The sequence below is a fragment of the Styela clava genome, chromosome 9, assembly GCF_964204865.1.
Source record: "Styela clava chromosome 9, kaStyClav1.hap1.2, whole genome shotgun sequence".
Taxonomy (NCBI): Eukaryota; Metazoa; Chordata; class Ascidiacea; order Stolidobranchia; family Styelidae; genus Styela; species Styela clava.
Genome location: NC_135258.1, coordinates 6839654 through 6855780, shown reverse-complemented (window position 1 = coordinate 6855780; position 16127 = coordinate 6839654). Strand labels below are relative to the sequence as shown.

At 37.0% G+C, this 16127-nt stretch overlaps 13 non-coding genes across 13 annotated transcripts; 7 read left to right on the top strand and 6 right to left on the bottom strand.

Moving 5' to 3' along the window:
- Positions 1–309: 309 nt before the first annotated feature.
- Trnac-gca (transfer RNA cysteine (anticodon GCA)) lies at positions 310–381 on the top strand. The gene has a single exon. It is a non-coding gene; the product is annotated as a tRNA-Cys (tRNA).
- Positions 382–976: 595 nt separating this feature from the next.
- Positions 977–1048, bottom strand: Trnaw-cca (transfer RNA tryptophan (anticodon CCA)). Its single transcript has one exon. It is a non-coding gene; the product is annotated as a tRNA-Trp (tRNA).
- Positions 1049–1211: 163 nt separating this feature from the next.
- Positions 1212–1283, top strand: Trnac-gca (transfer RNA cysteine (anticodon GCA)). The gene has a single exon. It is a non-coding gene; the product is annotated as a tRNA-Cys (tRNA).
- A 7096-nt stretch (positions 1284–8379) lies between these two features.
- Trnac-gca (transfer RNA cysteine (anticodon GCA)) lies at positions 8380–8451 on the bottom strand. The gene has a single exon. It is a non-coding gene; the product is annotated as a tRNA-Cys (tRNA).
- A 913-nt stretch (positions 8452–9364) lies between these two features.
- On the bottom strand, positions 9365–9436 carry Trnac-gca (transfer RNA cysteine (anticodon GCA)). The gene has a single exon. It is a non-coding gene; the product is annotated as a tRNA-Cys (tRNA).
- Positions 9437–12181: 2745 nt separating this feature from the next.
- On the top strand, positions 12182–12253 carry Trnap-ugg (transfer RNA proline (anticodon UGG)). The gene has a single exon. It is a non-coding gene; the product is annotated as a tRNA-Pro (tRNA).
- Positions 12254–13302: 1049 nt separating this feature from the next.
- Positions 13303–13384, bottom strand: Trnal-uaa (transfer RNA leucine (anticodon UAA)). Its single transcript has one exon. It is a non-coding gene; the product is annotated as a tRNA-Leu (tRNA).
- A 211-nt stretch (positions 13385–13595) lies between these two features.
- On the top strand, positions 13596–13672 carry Trnap-agg (transfer RNA proline (anticodon AGG)). The gene has a single exon. It is a non-coding gene; the product is annotated as a tRNA-Pro (tRNA).
- Positions 13673–14126: 454 nt separating this feature from the next.
- Positions 14127–14209, bottom strand: Trnal-uaa (transfer RNA leucine (anticodon UAA)). Its single transcript has one exon. It is a non-coding gene; the product is annotated as a tRNA-Leu (tRNA).
- A 275-nt stretch (positions 14210–14484) lies between these two features.
- On the top strand, positions 14485–14556 carry Trnap-agg (transfer RNA proline (anticodon AGG)). Its single transcript has one exon. It is a non-coding gene; the product is annotated as a tRNA-Pro (tRNA).
- Positions 14557–15008: 452 nt separating this feature from the next.
- On the bottom strand, positions 15009–15091 carry Trnal-uaa (transfer RNA leucine (anticodon UAA)). The gene has a single exon. It is a non-coding gene; the product is annotated as a tRNA-Leu (tRNA).
- A 275-nt stretch (positions 15092–15366) lies between these two features.
- Trnap-agg (transfer RNA proline (anticodon AGG)) lies at positions 15367–15438 on the top strand. The gene has a single exon. It is a non-coding gene; the product is annotated as a tRNA-Pro (tRNA).
- A 612-nt stretch (positions 15439–16050) lies between these two features.
- On the top strand, positions 16051–16122 carry Trnap-cgg (transfer RNA proline (anticodon CGG)). Its single transcript has one exon. It is a non-coding gene; the product is annotated as a tRNA-Pro (tRNA).
- Positions 16123–16127: the final 5 nt, after the last annotated feature.

Below are 16127 nucleotides of genomic sequence, written 5' to 3'. Positions count from 1 at the left end.
TTTGACATTATACGGCAAACCAATGGATTGAAATCGATGACACTTTAATTCTTATACCCTTTTTGAAGTTTGCAGAAATCGTTTCTCCTTTGAACACGCAACTTTCTGATCTGGAATCAGACGCGCTACCGTTGCGACACGGAGTCACTGTGTGTCGCGGATTAAATCTTCGTTCATATATTTGAAACCCAATATTGACGACTCTGTCAAGCATGAACTGATAAGTTGAGGAGAGATTCTTTCCGAACAGATAAAATATGTTTTCTATATTAATGCCCGTGGGGTAAAAAGCGGACCGTTGTGGATTGTGGGGATATAGCTCAGTGGTTGAGCGTTCGTCTGCAGATCGAGAGGTCCCTGGTTCAAATCCGGGTGTCCCCTTGTATGACTTTCACATCACACTTTCTCAAAATCTAACTTTTAATGTTTCAACAAGTAATTTTGACATCTAAATATTCTGTCGCTTCGAACATTCATGACGGTCAATACATCATAAATCTTTCAATGTTGAAACAAATATACTTTGAAATTTTACGACAGGCTCATAGATAGAAAACTATGACACTAATTGTCTTATAATTTGTTTGGGGATTGCAGAATTCGTTCCGCAGAAGGCTAATCAATTTCAACTATTTGTTGAACACATGTGGCGATTAATATTTTGTAAAACATTTAATGTTTAAACAAATAAACTTTGACATTTTACGGCAGGCTTATAAATTGAAATCGATGACACCTCAAGTATAAAAATATTTCGGTAGATTGCAGAATTCGTTTCTCAGATATCTAATCAATTTCGACCTATAACTTAGTGGCTATAACTATCTGAACCACGTCTATGAAATAGTGATATTTCATCAATTAAATTTAATAGATGTTAATTAAGACCTGTTCTAAACAAACGATTGTTAATTACTTTAAACAATGCTCAAGGGCGTGTTATGTATATTATTTAAATATAGAACCCGTAGTGCAAGGACCCCGACGTGATTTGAACACGCAGGCTTCTGATCTGGAGTCAGACGCGCTACCGTTGCGCCACGGAGTCACTGTCTGTCGCGGATTAAATCTTTGTTCATATATTTGAAACCCAATATTGATGACTCTGTCAATAATGAACTGATAAATTGAGGAGAGATTCTTTCCGAACAGAAAAAATATGTTTTCTATATTGATGCCCGTGGGGTAAAAAGCGGACCGTTGTGGATTGTGGGGATATAGCTCAGTGGTAGAGCATTCGACTGCAGATCGAGAGGTCCCTGGTTCAAATCCGGGTGTCCCCTTTTATGACTTTCACATCAAACATTCTCAATAGCAAGTATTTCTAATGTTCGAACAATTGAACTTTGACATTCTACGGCAAACCAATGGATTGAAATCGATGACAATTTAATTCTAAAACCCTTTTTGGAGTTTGCAGAAATCGTTTTTCAGAAATCAAATCATTTTTGAATATTAGTCGTTTTCGCAAGGGTTTATTTATTAACTGGTCAGATCATAAGCGGATTCAAGGATCCGGAACTAAAGGAATGACCCCGACCTGATTTGAATACGCAACCTTCTGATCTGGAGTCAAATCCGCTACCGTTGCGCCACGGAGTCATTGTTCAAAGCGGTCTAATATTAATCACTCCATCGAAAATGAACTGATAACTCGACGACAGATTTCCTTCGACTAGATAAATTACATAGTCTTCAGAATGAAACAGACTATAAAAACAACGTGATTTATCGATCGCCACTTTAAGTATTGCCGCGTGGGAAGGATTTTAAATGACTGAAGTATATTGGGTGGTATTATATTGGTTCTGAGTTTCGGGAATGTAAGAAAATTTTGCGAAGTTTACGATATTTCAGACACAGAAAAATAACAGATAACTATGCACAGCAGTTGCGGACGTCAATTTTTGAAGTTTAGTAGGTAAAATAGCACAATACATGCAGCCACTTCATTGCATAGGTACCGTACCGATACCGATAGGTGTCGAAGACAGTGAAGTGTTCTAGTATAGAATAAAATTTGAGCCTGTTAGATGAATCCAGCTGGCGCTAAGAATATTCATTTTTGCTTATACACCTCAATGAATTGCTTAGTGAACATTAGTTTTCGGTGGTATATGATTAGGTTAGGATATTACATATTTATGCCAGGAAAGGAGAAGCCGATAGGACGACCGAATTATATTGCGAATAACGTTCTGGCTGTCATGCAGGTGCTAGTTCCGTACATGTTTGATGTAGAAATAGTCATTTTACCAATTTGTCGTTCCAGAAATTACTAAAATAAGCTTGTTATTTGGTATTGATTTTGTTGGTTCCTTAGTGTAGTGATTATTTTATTTTATTCATGTTCGTCCTAACTCATATAATTTAAAATTGATAGTTAATAACAAGATTTCATTTTGATCTTTTTTGTGCATGTAGAAATAATTGACTGATTGAAAAATATCGTCTAAATGTAACCGAATAACAGTCAGTTATGTCAAACTCACATATGCAAATCCAAACAAAAGAAAAGCCATTATCTTGTAAAAAATGTGGAAAAAACTTTGCAAGAGTGAGTAATTTAAATGAGCATGTGAGAATTCATACTGGAGAAAGGCCATACTCTTGTGAGATATGTGGAAGATGTTTCAAACAATCCGGTGCTCGCCGTACTCATATACGAAGACATATAGGAGTGAAGCCGTACTTTTGTGAGGTATGTGGAAAATACTTTGCGCAATCTAGTGAATTGAAGGCCCATATAAGGATTCATACAGGCGAAAAGCCTTATTCCTGTAAAATATGTTACAGATGCTTTACCCAAGAAGGTGGTTTGGATGACCATATTAGAAGAGTACATACTGGAGAAAGGCCATACTCCTGTGGGATATGTGGAAAATGTTTTATACAATCCAGTGCTTTGAGGGTACATATGCGAATTCATACTGGAGAGAAGGCACATCCTTGCAAAATATGTGGAAAATGCTTTAGAACAGGAAGTAATTTGAATTCACATATTCGAATCCATGCAGGCCATAAGCCATACTTGTGTGATATATGTGGCAAATGTTTTTCAAAATCTTCAAATCTGAAAGAACATATGCAGATTCATACTAGAAAAAACTTTACTCCTGTGACACATGTGCGTAGTATTCTGTGAAAATGTGATTCAAAAGTTTATACGCTGTGTAAAACCACTGCAAATTGACTTACAACTGTCAGTGGCTAGGGAAAACGTACGGATCCACCCTGTAGTAAATCGATCTCCTATAGAATACAATGAAATCGTATTCAGAATCATGAACTTTGTTAACTTTTGTGTTGAGCAAAGTGGATTTACCATGATTTGTGTATACACCACAATCTTAAAACAACACACAGCAATACTGCTGCAGAAGTTTGTGATGTGTGAACGATACTAATATTATTTGCTTGCCTTGACAGCATCTGGGGTAGATGTAGCTGTTTCAGTTTATTAGGCAGAGTTTATCATATTTTTATTTATGGTGTTTGTAGACCCAACAACATCAGTGTTCTGTTGATCATCACTATATTTACATGCTAATAATGCATAACCTTATGCCGTTTATTTCAGTCTTTGGCTGTGTAGGTGTGTTATCTTTGTTTTGAGTTCTTTACCCATTTTGCTGATTGTTTACGATTAGTGCGAAGATGCATGCCCAGTTGTAGATTTTTTATTTTACCTGTAAATTATCCATAACGTTATGCTATTGGTATTACAGTCTTCAGCTGTGTAACAGTATCATTTTTGTATTGAGTTTTAACCTTTTTTTCTGATGTTTAAGATTAGTGCAAAGATTCATAAACCACGTGTTGAGGAAAGACCAAAGTAAGGGTTAACTAAAACTCGACATGCGTGTAACTTGGATTCTCTCTGGCTTATCAGCTGTACTTTTGAAATGTTCATTTTGTATTCGGCAATCAATAAATGTATACGAGAACCCTCGTGACCAGCAGCTGTGTATTTTTAATGCCTAGGCAGAATACACTGGACAACAAATATAGTTCATTCATCAAACGACATGAAATATCTAAAACTCCACACTAATCTTTGCGTTTGTCTCTTGCGTGTTGGGATTTTCGTATCATATCAAAGTTCATAACAAATTGTTCCATTACATGAGGTCATCAATACAGAAGCTGAATATATATATATACATATATTGTTCATTGCTAATTGCTTCTCTGTGGAGTTTTATCACATACTTGTACCAAACCACAAACAACAATTTAGGCTCTGATGTCGAACTCTTGTTATTGACTTGTGTTAGATGTTGTATTTTCGTGTTACATGGCAACTGTATTACAGTCCTATACCTAAACGTTGATTTGGTATGAAGTAATTTACCTATCAATACAATCCAATATTGCGATGAGGCAATTTAATCAGGTAGACAGGATTATGGACAGGTGGATGTTTTTTCGCGAAAGTGAGCGAAACCTATTGCAGCTCAGTCATACGGTAAACTCGTCGCCGCCTCTCTTTCAAATACCTGTGGATGATGGGTATGAAAATATTTAAACGTTACATATTCCAAATAATGGGCCTGCCCAAAACCGACCAGCAGTTACGTGAACGAGCAGGAGTGTAGCGAATCTTGATAGTAACTATGGACATTAATGTTATTTAACCTCTTTATATTAATAGTATGTTGAATTTAATGGAATACGTCATTCTAGCTATTTCCTTGATGATGATTTATCGTAGCAAGACTTAGAGCTTTCTTTGTATCAACCAATCTATGACGCGTTTCCAAATAGTTTCGCATTTATTATTGCTTAAAAACTTGATACAATTTCAGCGAGCATTCGCACGTTAGCATCGTCGGTCATGAAATACGTCACTTAGCTATTTCCTTGATGATGATTTATCGTAGCAAGCCCTAGGTTTATTTGTATCGACCAATCTATGACGCGTTTCCAAGTAGGTTCGCATTTATTATTGCTTAAAAATTTGATATAATTCTCAGGGAGCATTCGCACGTTAGCATCGTCGAACCCGAACTAAGCGATGTGAGGGGCATAGATTCTTGATAACTAATACCCGGCAAATCCAGATTCAGATCTAATAGGGCAGATTAGTTAAAGCTAAATGGCAGTTAAAACATTCAAAGAGATAACATATTTCACCCGTTAGGTGTTCATTTCATCTTTAATTTGAAATTCGATGTAAAATCACGGCATCAAGTTTATATATGATATTTGTCTGTTGAGACATAATATTTTTTTAGTTGATTTATGACATTTGTCAATCCCTTTTTTGGTGCAAACCTATTCGATCGCCTAATACACATATTGCAATAATTCCTACAACAAACTAATTCAAAAAAAGGTTAAAACGCTTCTAAGGAAATAGTCTACTCAATCCATTTTGTTTTGTAAATGTTCATCTCAATATAAATTTATTCATTTTATTTACAATAAAATAGGAAAAAATCAACAGAAGATTGCATTTTAAACGAGACATTTTTGATAATAAAGTTTTTGCCTTTTAGTTAATAACTCATACTAACTATGCAAAAACCATACTTCTTTATCCCAGAATCAGACTGAACAACAAGAATGGTGTTAAATATTCTCTCAGTTACGAGCCGTCAACCGTAAGCATTTTTACCGCATACCAATGCTCTGTATCTTTATCAGTTTGAATCGTTGAACAAAAAATTTTGATTATAAAATATTTATGTTTGGATGAAAAACCCACTTATATTCTTTATTTTATTAGGTCCTTTCAACAATTTAGCTGAGCGATTTTGTTCACGACGAATCTTCCTCGCAAATATAATACAGTTTGTCAGAGCATCCCTGGTTGTTAAGTTTCCATTTTCTACCTCGATGCAACACTGCACATCTTTCGTCCAATTTATTTGGTTCTCCAGGCTATATTCTCTCTTGTTCCATGTACACCATCATTCCACACCCATCTACTTTGCAAATTCGAATCATCCAAACCAACCCACACTCCAAGTGTCCAGACTATGTTTGTTTGACTTCTGATCAGTTTGTAGATGATGTCACTGAAATAATATTTTTTTGTACACGAGTTTTCCAATAATGACCATAAGTACTTAAATAGATTCAAATCTCACTACCGGAAATTTCAACAAAATAAATGATACGGTATTATTAGTTTGGATGGGCAATATAGAATCAGATAGTGCGATTTAGTATTATAGAATATTTAAATCAAATACAGAATACCGAATCCTATTCTCTTTTCATAGTTATTTAAATAGTGAAAATTCTGCCACAACATTGCTGGACTAAAATGTTTAAAAATTCAAAAGCATGAAAATTCCATAGCGAAGACACTCCTGCACTTGTAGATAAATATGGAGGAAATTCTCATATTTTGTGACGCCATTTTGTGTCTAAATGAACTGATTTGGTGCGACTAATCATGGCTATTGGACGATATTTACAGTTCTACCAGCCAGTCATAATAGTTTATCAATCACTACGATATAGCTTTGAAAACACATTGAACTATCTCCAGTATATCCTAACACTACTTCTACAGTCTTTTTTTCAAGTTAAGGCCGTGACAATTCAACTTACCTGCGTATTCGTTTGTCTCTCATTCAAGTTGAGGCTAACGTTGCACCATACATCGCACATTTACGTTAAGCTTCTGAATACGAAACCTTGTCTAAGAACACGTTGTACCAATCATAAGTGCCTGCAAGATAGAGTGAATATATATGTATTGAATATTTACTGGAAAGAATATGGGTATTCGATACAAACCAACAGTATATGTACATGTACATGTTGCGTAATATAAAATGATCTTTTTTACAAATAGGCATTACTAACTACATTTCGCCGAGACAGTTGACTGAAGTGGAGTCGATTATTCTTTCATTTTTTCGTTCTTCTTCATGGTTAAAGCTACTGGGATCGCCGCAAGGGCAACTAAAACAATTGATACTGCAATTATTATTAGTCATCTGCGATCCATTGCTCTACAATGTATCCATGTATGTAGATTCATTCAATTCCCTAATTAAATAAATGTAGTTAACATCAGAACCGGTTAACAATTTCAAGTTTGAATTTACGTTCGAATAAAAGGTTTACCCATAAAAAATAGTAAGACGCAGAGTACGTGCCTCGTCAAAGTCTCACGAAATTATTATTATTTTTCTTATCCCGATTACGTGTGCGCAACTGCACGGGCTAATCTTTCTTATATATATTTAAATATATATATATACATTTGCAATATTCACTTGCTACCTGCGACACTTTTTGCATTTTTTGGTCATATTTTTGGTATGCGAATAAAAATCGCATAAATTATGAAATATTGCTTGCCTAAAGCTTGAAATACAAAAGTGAAAATATGTGCCGAAAAATAAAGTGTGGACGAGAGTGATTCAGAGAGCCAATAAAGTGTCAGGTTACGCCAAGATTTCTCTAAAAGAATGACAAAGGAAACATCTATACGCTGCTTATTGGACGAAGCCCAGAACCCAGACTTTATTATCCCACCAAATCAGGACCGCACAATCACATCACATTCATATAAAAAAGATGAATCAAAATGGGTAAATAACATTCCGACATCACAACCATTGAAAAGGGGTGATCCAAGAATACAAGTTTGAGTATAGTGTTGTCAGTAATATGCCATGCCATGTTTGTCACCTCTGATCTGTACAATAAGCCTGATAAAAATGGAAAAGTAGCTAGAGTCACCTAACCTTCCAAATATTTATAAAAAAGAGTATACAAAGTAGATCTATAAACAGATTTGATTCAAGTTGACCTTTTTGCAATTTGCGACATGATACTTCTTTCCGACAATGAACGTGCTTTATATAGTTCTATTCTGCTTGTGGGGCCTGTTGGTAATGGACTGTGCCTGTGTCACAGGTAATCACAAACATGCATTGAATTCCTAAATGTTATCATCTTAAAGGTAAGAAAGATACAGTTGTGTTAAATACAAATGTAAATATTAGTCTAGACCAGACTAAATGTGGTAAATGAGAAAATGTTATTCGATGTCATTGTTGCTATCAAATCGAATATATGCGAGAATTCGTGGAACAATGAATCACGCTTTGAACTCGAGACTTCCAAGATTCATTGCAAACGCTTAATCGCTTTTACATTGAATTTAAAATAGGAACTATATCGCCTTACCCGTCACCCTGGAAATCATTTTTGTTTTGTTTTTTCCCTAGTTTTTGTTTGCATCAAGTGTATGTTCATTTTTGTAAAAAATAAACTACCAACTGACTGCTTAAAAATGAGCGACTGACATAAAATAGGGATGTTCGGTATCGAATCAGAGACACCAATCGAACTCGCACGGATCCATCCCTTTCAAAACTTGATATAAAAATTTGCTGCTGGTTGAAAACTAGGGGACACCCGGATTTGAACCAGGGACCTCTCGATCTGCAGTCGAATGCTCTACCACTGAGCTATATCCCCACACGTTGATGAGAACAAATGAAAGCAAATTTAAAATTATGTAACTCGAACTGAACTAGCCGCAGGATTTTTAATCGAAATAACTAATTATTACTAATTACCAATGAGTAACATACCCACACGAACGCCGTTGCAAGTTTGGAAAAAAATGCAAGTCAAACTGAAGTAGCTTCAGGCTTTTAACGAGATAACGAGTTATCATGGGGGATTTCCTACGAAAGATGAATAAGAGCATATTAGACCTGTACAAATGATTTCTATTTAAGACGAACGAAACGACAAATTTCATATTCATTTGGGTATAATAAGGAGATTGTTTGTTTGGTAAATGATTTGTTTTTACGCCACTTAACAGTGATGACGTGATGATGATAACATCTCACAACAGTTATTAATTTTTAGATTTATCGACATTTTCCCTCTGTAGTTTTCTATTCAACCTATTGAGATAGAATATTGGTAGTTCTATTATGCTCGAAAATCTGGTTGGTGATAGGCTGTCTTTCACAGTTATACACAAGCCTGTATTGCATTCCTAAATGTGATCAACTCAAAGGTAAGAAAGATACAGTTGCAATTAATAAGAATGCAAAGATGGCTCTCTCTCGAACTGAAAGTGGTAAATCAGAAAACGGTATTTTTAATATCGTTGTTGCTATCAAATCGAATGTATTCGAGTGGTGATGAAACAATGAAACAGTGTTCGAAATCCAGATTTCCAGACTTTATTTCAAGCACTTATTAATCACTTTTACATCGAATTTGAAAAAGGAAATATTTGCTTAACTGACATGAATGAAATAGGGATATCCGGATTCGAATCGGAAACATCATCGATCGAGCCCGTTCGGATCCACCCCGTTCTGGACAGAGTAGAAATTTGAAAATAAAAATGTGCTGCAAGTCGAATGAGAGGGGACGCCTGGATTTGAACCAGGGACCTCTCGATCTGCAGTCGAATGCTGTACCACTGAGCCATATCCCCACATTGTAGTGTAAACGAATGAAAGCGAATTCAAACGAATGTAGATTAGACTGAAATAGTCGCAGGCTTTTCAGCGAGATAACTTATAATAGCGGGAATTGTCCGAGAAAAATAAACAAGAGCATAGTAGATGCACACACGCTATTCCTACTCACTAAGAACTCTAATCATAATGTGCTGCAAGTTGAATAGGAGGGGACACCCGGATTTGAACCAAGGACCTCTTGAACTGCAGTTGAATGCTGCACCACTGAGCTATATCCCCATATGGCGGTTTAATCGAATGAAAGCGAATCCAATCTAATGTAGATTAAACTGAAATAGCCGCACAATCACATCACATACATATAAAAAAGATGAATCAAAATGGGTAAATAACATTCCGACATCATATCCATTGAAAAGGGGTGATTCAAGAATACAAGGGTGGGAATAGTGTTGTGAGTAATATGACAGGCCGCATGTTTGTCACCTCTGATCTGTACAATAAGCCTGATGGGAAAAGGGAGAAGTAGCTAGAGTCACGTAACCTTCCTAAACAATAAAATATTTATAAAAAAGAGTATACAAAGTAGATCTATAAATAGATTTGATTCAAGTTGATCTTTATGCAATTGGAGACATGATACTTCTTTCCGACAATGAAAGTGCTTTATATAGTTCTATTCTGCTTGTGGGGCCTGTTGGTAATGGACTGTGCCTGTGTCACAGGTAATCACAAACATGCATTGAATTCCTATATGTTATCATCTTATAGGTAAGAAAGATACAGTTGTGTTCAATACAAATGGAAATATTAGTCTAGACTTAATGTGGTAAATGAGATAATGTTATTCAATGTCATTGTTGCTATCAACTCGAATATATGCGAGAATTCGTGGAAGAATGAATCACGCTTTAAATTCGAGACCTTCAAAATTCATTGCAAACGTTTAATCGCTTTTACATTGAATTTGAAATAGGAACTATTTTGCCTTACCCTGCACCATGGAATGCATTTTTCACTTAGTTTTTGTTTGCATCAAGTGTATGTTCATTTTTGTAAAATTGAACTACTAACTGACTGCTCAAAAATGAGCGACTGACATAAAATAGGGATGTCCGGTATCAAATCAGAGACACCAATCGAACTCGCACGGATCCACCACTTTCAAAACTTGATAAAAATTTGCTGCTGGTTGAAAACTGGTGGACACCCGGATTTGAACTAGGGAATCTCGATCTGCAGTCGAATACTCTACCAATGAGATATATCCCCACACGCCGATGGGAACAAAAGGAAGCAAATTTAAAATTATGTAACTAGAACTGAAATAGCCCCAGGATTTTTAATCGAGATAACTAATTATTACTAATTACCAATGAGTTACATACCCACACGAACGCCGTTGCAAATTTGGAAAAAAATGCAAGTTAAACTGAAGTAGCTTCAGGCTTTTTAACGAGATAACGAGTTATCATGGGGGGTTTCCTTTGAAAGATGAATAAGAGCATACAAATGATTCCTATTTATGACAAAAGAAACGACGAATTTCATATTTACTTGGGTAGAATTAGGCGATTGTTTGTTTGGTATATGATTTATTTTTTACGCCAATTAACAGTGGGGTGTGGGGTTCAAGCCTACTTGTCGAACACTCGCCCATTGGAACTTAAGTCCGACGCCTTAACCACTCGGCCAACCCGGTCGCATTCACAGCACCAACAGGGAGCGTTAAATTTAGAAGGTATAGGCTCTCTGAAACAGGTAATATTAGAATTATCTGTCAATAGCCAACCGTTTGTATTTAGGTGTTATCGAATTTAAATGAAAGATAAGTTGATAAGGGTAGAAAAGGCATATATGTGTTCAATAATTGTTGTTCAGAACTTTGATATCGTCGGGTCGGGGTTTCATTCACTTTCAAAGTTTATATTGATTTGAGCATAGTCATGAGGCAAGACAAATGGGAGGACAGTGGTTAAAGGGTAATAGCATAGATAAGTTATACGTTAATAACGGCCTATGTTTATCTACACATTCCGCGCGGCTCGTTGGTCTAGAGGTATGATTCTCGCTTAGGGTGCGTCAGGTCCCGGGTTCAAATCCCGGACGGGCCCAATTTTCTAGATTCATAAGCATCTACTGAAGATTCTAATGATGATTCTGATGATTCATAATGCTTGTTAATGACATAAAGTGATTTTCTTGTTTTCAGGAAGCATTATACAACTATAATATGGGAGGTCGCGTTGAAACCAAATTTCTCGGAATACCAACTATCACAAATTACAAACGACATCCCAATATTTACTTCTCGAAGAAGTTATATCATAATGATTATATCGCCTCATGAAAGAGCGGTTCGAATCCAGCTACGGATTCCAACTGGCACAATTCATTATTCCGTTTCGTGATGCGGCTTTGATTTACTTTCCCCTAGACCAACGAGCCACGCGATGGCTTCAGGTACACTTTATACCTATTGGTCCATGGGTGTGAACAAGTTCAATGTGTGTTGAATCACAGTTTTCGACCATTTAAAGTAGAAACAAAAGTTATTGTTTAATGGGTGAAATTAAGTGACATATTAAAGTGCTCAAATTTGGCTTATTTACCAATTATTCACATAACTTTTACCTATATTAACAAGATAACACACGTAACAAATATCGAGCTCTAATTAATGCGACGAAAATATAATTAGGTGGTATCAGAGATTCTTAATAAGGATAAGTCTTTATGTTTCTTCTGCGTTACAGAGCGGCTCGTTGGTCTAGGGGTATGATTCTCGCTTTGGGTGCGAGAGGTCCCGGGTTCAAATCCCGGACGAGCCCGTTCTGTTTCATTTATTGGCATATATCGCAATTTATTTAATTACTGGAATTCGTTCATGATTGCAGCTTCAAAAGTCATCTAGAAGCACTTGACTTATATATGCCAAGTCACGCCGAAGCGATAACTAACAGGATACCAATTATCACAAATGACAGAAAAACAGGGCAATTATTCCCTGTTGAAAATTTTCCTACGCTGTTCATCTCGACTCCTGCTTTGAAGTTGTGATTTGCACTGCGACTTTATCGACTTTAACTGACGTATGGGTTGATAACAAGTAGATAAAGCATATATGTGTTCAATAATTGTTGTTCAGAACTTTACTTTAATTTCAAGACATTGATACGTAATCTGCATGTTTCTTCACAGGTTGTTACCACTGTTGACAAGGAACCGCAATATTTCAACCTGAGCATTCTCAAAGAAACCAAAATGTAGACGTTCTTTGTCGCAAAACTACCGGGTGTGGGGTTCGAACCCACGCGGACACTCGCCCATTGGAACTTAAGTACCACGCCTTAACCACTCGGCAAACCCGGTTGCATTTACAGCTCCAACAGGTAGCGTTAAATTTTTATAGGTTCTATAAACCAGGTACTATTAGAAATATCTGTCAATAGCCAACCGTTTGTATGTACGTGTTATCGAATTTAAATGACAGATAAGTTGATAAGGGTAGAAAAGGCATATACTGCGTCTTTATCGATTTTAACTGACGGATGAGTTGATAACGCATAGAAGACAGTGGTTGCAGGGCAATATCATAGATAAGTTATACGACAATAACGGCCTATGTGTAACTAATGTAATGTACTATGTGTAACTGCGTCTATATCGACTTTAACTGACGGATGGGTTGATAACAAATAGAAAAGGCATATATGTGTTCAATAATTGTTGTTCAGAACTTTACTCCAATTTCAAGACATTGATACGTAATCTGCATGTTTCACCACACAGGTTGTTACCACTGTTGACAAGGAACCGCAATATTTCAACCAGAGCATTCTGAAAGAAACCAAAATGTAGACGTTCTTTGTCGCAAAACTACCGGGTGTGGGGTTCGAACCCACGCGGACACTCGCCCATTGGAACTTAAGTCCAACGCCTAACCACTCGGCCAACCCGGTTGCATTTACAGCTCCAACAGGTAGCGTTAAATTTATATAGGTTCTATGAAACAGGTACTATTAGATATATCTGTCAATAGCCAACAGTTTGTATGTACGTGTTATCGAATTTAAATGACAGATAAGTTGATAAGGGTAGAAAAAGCATATAATGCGTAAGCAGATAAGTTATACGACAATATCGGCCTATGTGTAACTAATCCTTCCGCTCGGCTCGTTGGTCTAGGCCAGGGGTATGATTCTCGCTTAGGGTGCGAGAGGTCCCGGGTTCAAATCCCGGACGAGCCCGTTCTGTTTCATTTATTGGCATATATCGAAATTTATTTAATTACTGGAATTCGTTCATGAATGCAGCTTCAAAAGTCATCTAGAAGCACTTGACTTATATATGCCAAGTCACGCCGAAGCGATAACCAACAGTATACCAATTATCACAAATGACAGAAAAACAGGGCAATTATTCTTGAAAATTTTCCTACGCTGTTCATCTCGACGCCTGCTTTAAAGTTGTGATTTGCACTGCGTCTTTATCGACTTTAACTGACGTATGGGTTGATAACATGTAGAAAAAGCATATATGTGTTCAATATTTGTTGTTCAGAACTTTACTTTAATTCCAAGACATTGATACGTAATCTGCATGTTTCTTCACAGGTTGTTACCACTGTTGACAAGGAACCGCAATATTTCAACCAGAGCATTCTCAAATAAACGAAATTGTAGACGTTCTTTGTCGCAAAACTACCGGGTGTGGGGTTCGAACCCACGCGGACACTCGCCCATTGGAACTTAAGTCCAACGCCTTAATCACTCGGCCAACCCGGTTGCCGTTACGGCCCCAACAGGTAGCGTTAAATTTTTATAGGTTCTATGAATCAGGTACTATTAGAAATATCTGTCAATAGCCAACCGTTTGGATGTACGTGTTATCGAATTTAAATGACAGATAAGTTGATAAGGGTAGAAAAAGCATATACTGCGTCTTTAACGACTTTAACTGACGGATGAGTTGATAACGCATAGCAGACAGTGGTTACAGGACAATATCATAGATAAGTTATACGACAATAACGGCCTATGTGTAACTAATCCTTCCGCTTGGCTCGTTGGTCTAGGGGTATGATTCTCGCTTAGGGTGCGAGACGTCCCGGGTTCAAATCCCGGACGAGCCCATTCTGTTTCATTTATTGGCATATATCGCATTTTATTCAATTACTGGAATTCGTTCATGATTACAGCTTCAAAAGTAATCTAAAAGCACCTGACTTATATATGCCTAGTCACGCCGAAGCGATAACTAACAGGATACCAATTATCACAAATGACAGAAAAACAGGGCAATTATTCCCCGTTGAAAATTTTCCTACGCTGTTCATCTCGACGCCTGCTTTGAAGTTGTGATTTGCACTGCGTCTTTATCGACTTTAACTGACAGATGAGTTGATGACAAATAGAAACGGCATGTATGTGTTCAATAATTGTTGGTCAGAACTTTAATTCAATTTCAAGACATTGATACTGCATGTTTCTTCACAGGTTGTTACTACAGTTGACAAGGAACCGCAATATTTCAACCAGAGCATTCTCAAAGAAACCAAAATGTAGACGTTCTTTGTAGCAAAACTACCGGTTGTGGGGTTCGAACCCACGCGGACACTCGCCCATTGGAACTTAAGTCCAACGCCTTAACCACTCGGCCAACCCGGTTGCATTTACAGCTCCAACAGGTAGCGTAAAATTTTTATAGGTTCTATGAAACAGGTACTATTAGAAATATCTGTCAATAGCCAACCGTTTGTATGTACGTGTTATCGAATTTAAATGACAGATAAGTTGATAAGGGTAGAAAAGGCATATATTGCGTCTATATCGACTTTAACTGACGAATGAGTTGATAACGCATAGAAGACAGTGGTTACAGGGCAATATCATAGATAAGTTATACGACTATAACGGCCTATGTGTAACTAATCCTTCCGCTTGGCTCGTTGGTCTAGGGGTATGATTCTCGCTTAGGGTGCGAGAGGTCCCGGGTTCAAATCCCGGACGAGCCCAATTTTCTGAATTTATACGCATCTACTACTTGTGAATGAAATGGAAGGCTTTTCTTTTTTTAGGAAGCAATATACAACTGTAATGTGTGAGGTTGCGTTGAAACCAAACTTCTCGGAATACCAAATATCACAACTTACAAACGACATGCCAATAATTACTTGTCGAAGAAGTTATATCATAATGATTATATCGCCTCATGAAAGAGCGGTTTGAATCCAGCTACGGATTCCAACTGGCACAGTTCATTATTCCGTTTCGTGATGCGGCTTTGATTTACTTTCCTCTGAACCAACGAGCCACGCGATGGCTTCATGTACACTTTATACCTATTGATCCATGGGTGTGGACAAGTTTAATGTGTGTTGAAACCCATTTTTCGACCATTTAAAGTAGAAACAAAAGTTATTGTTTAATGGGTGAAATTAAGTGACATATTATAGTGCTCAAATTTGGCTTATTTACTATTTATTCAACCCCCTTTTACCTCAATTAACAAGATAACACACGTAACAAATATCGAGCTCTAATTATTTTGCGAAGAAAATATAATTAGGTGGTATCAGAGATTCTTAATAAGGATAAGTCTTTATGGTTCTTCTGCGTTACAGAACGGCTCGTTGGTCTAGGGGTATGATTCTCGCTTCGGGTGCGGGAGGCCCCGGGTTCAAATCCCGGACGAGCCCGTTCT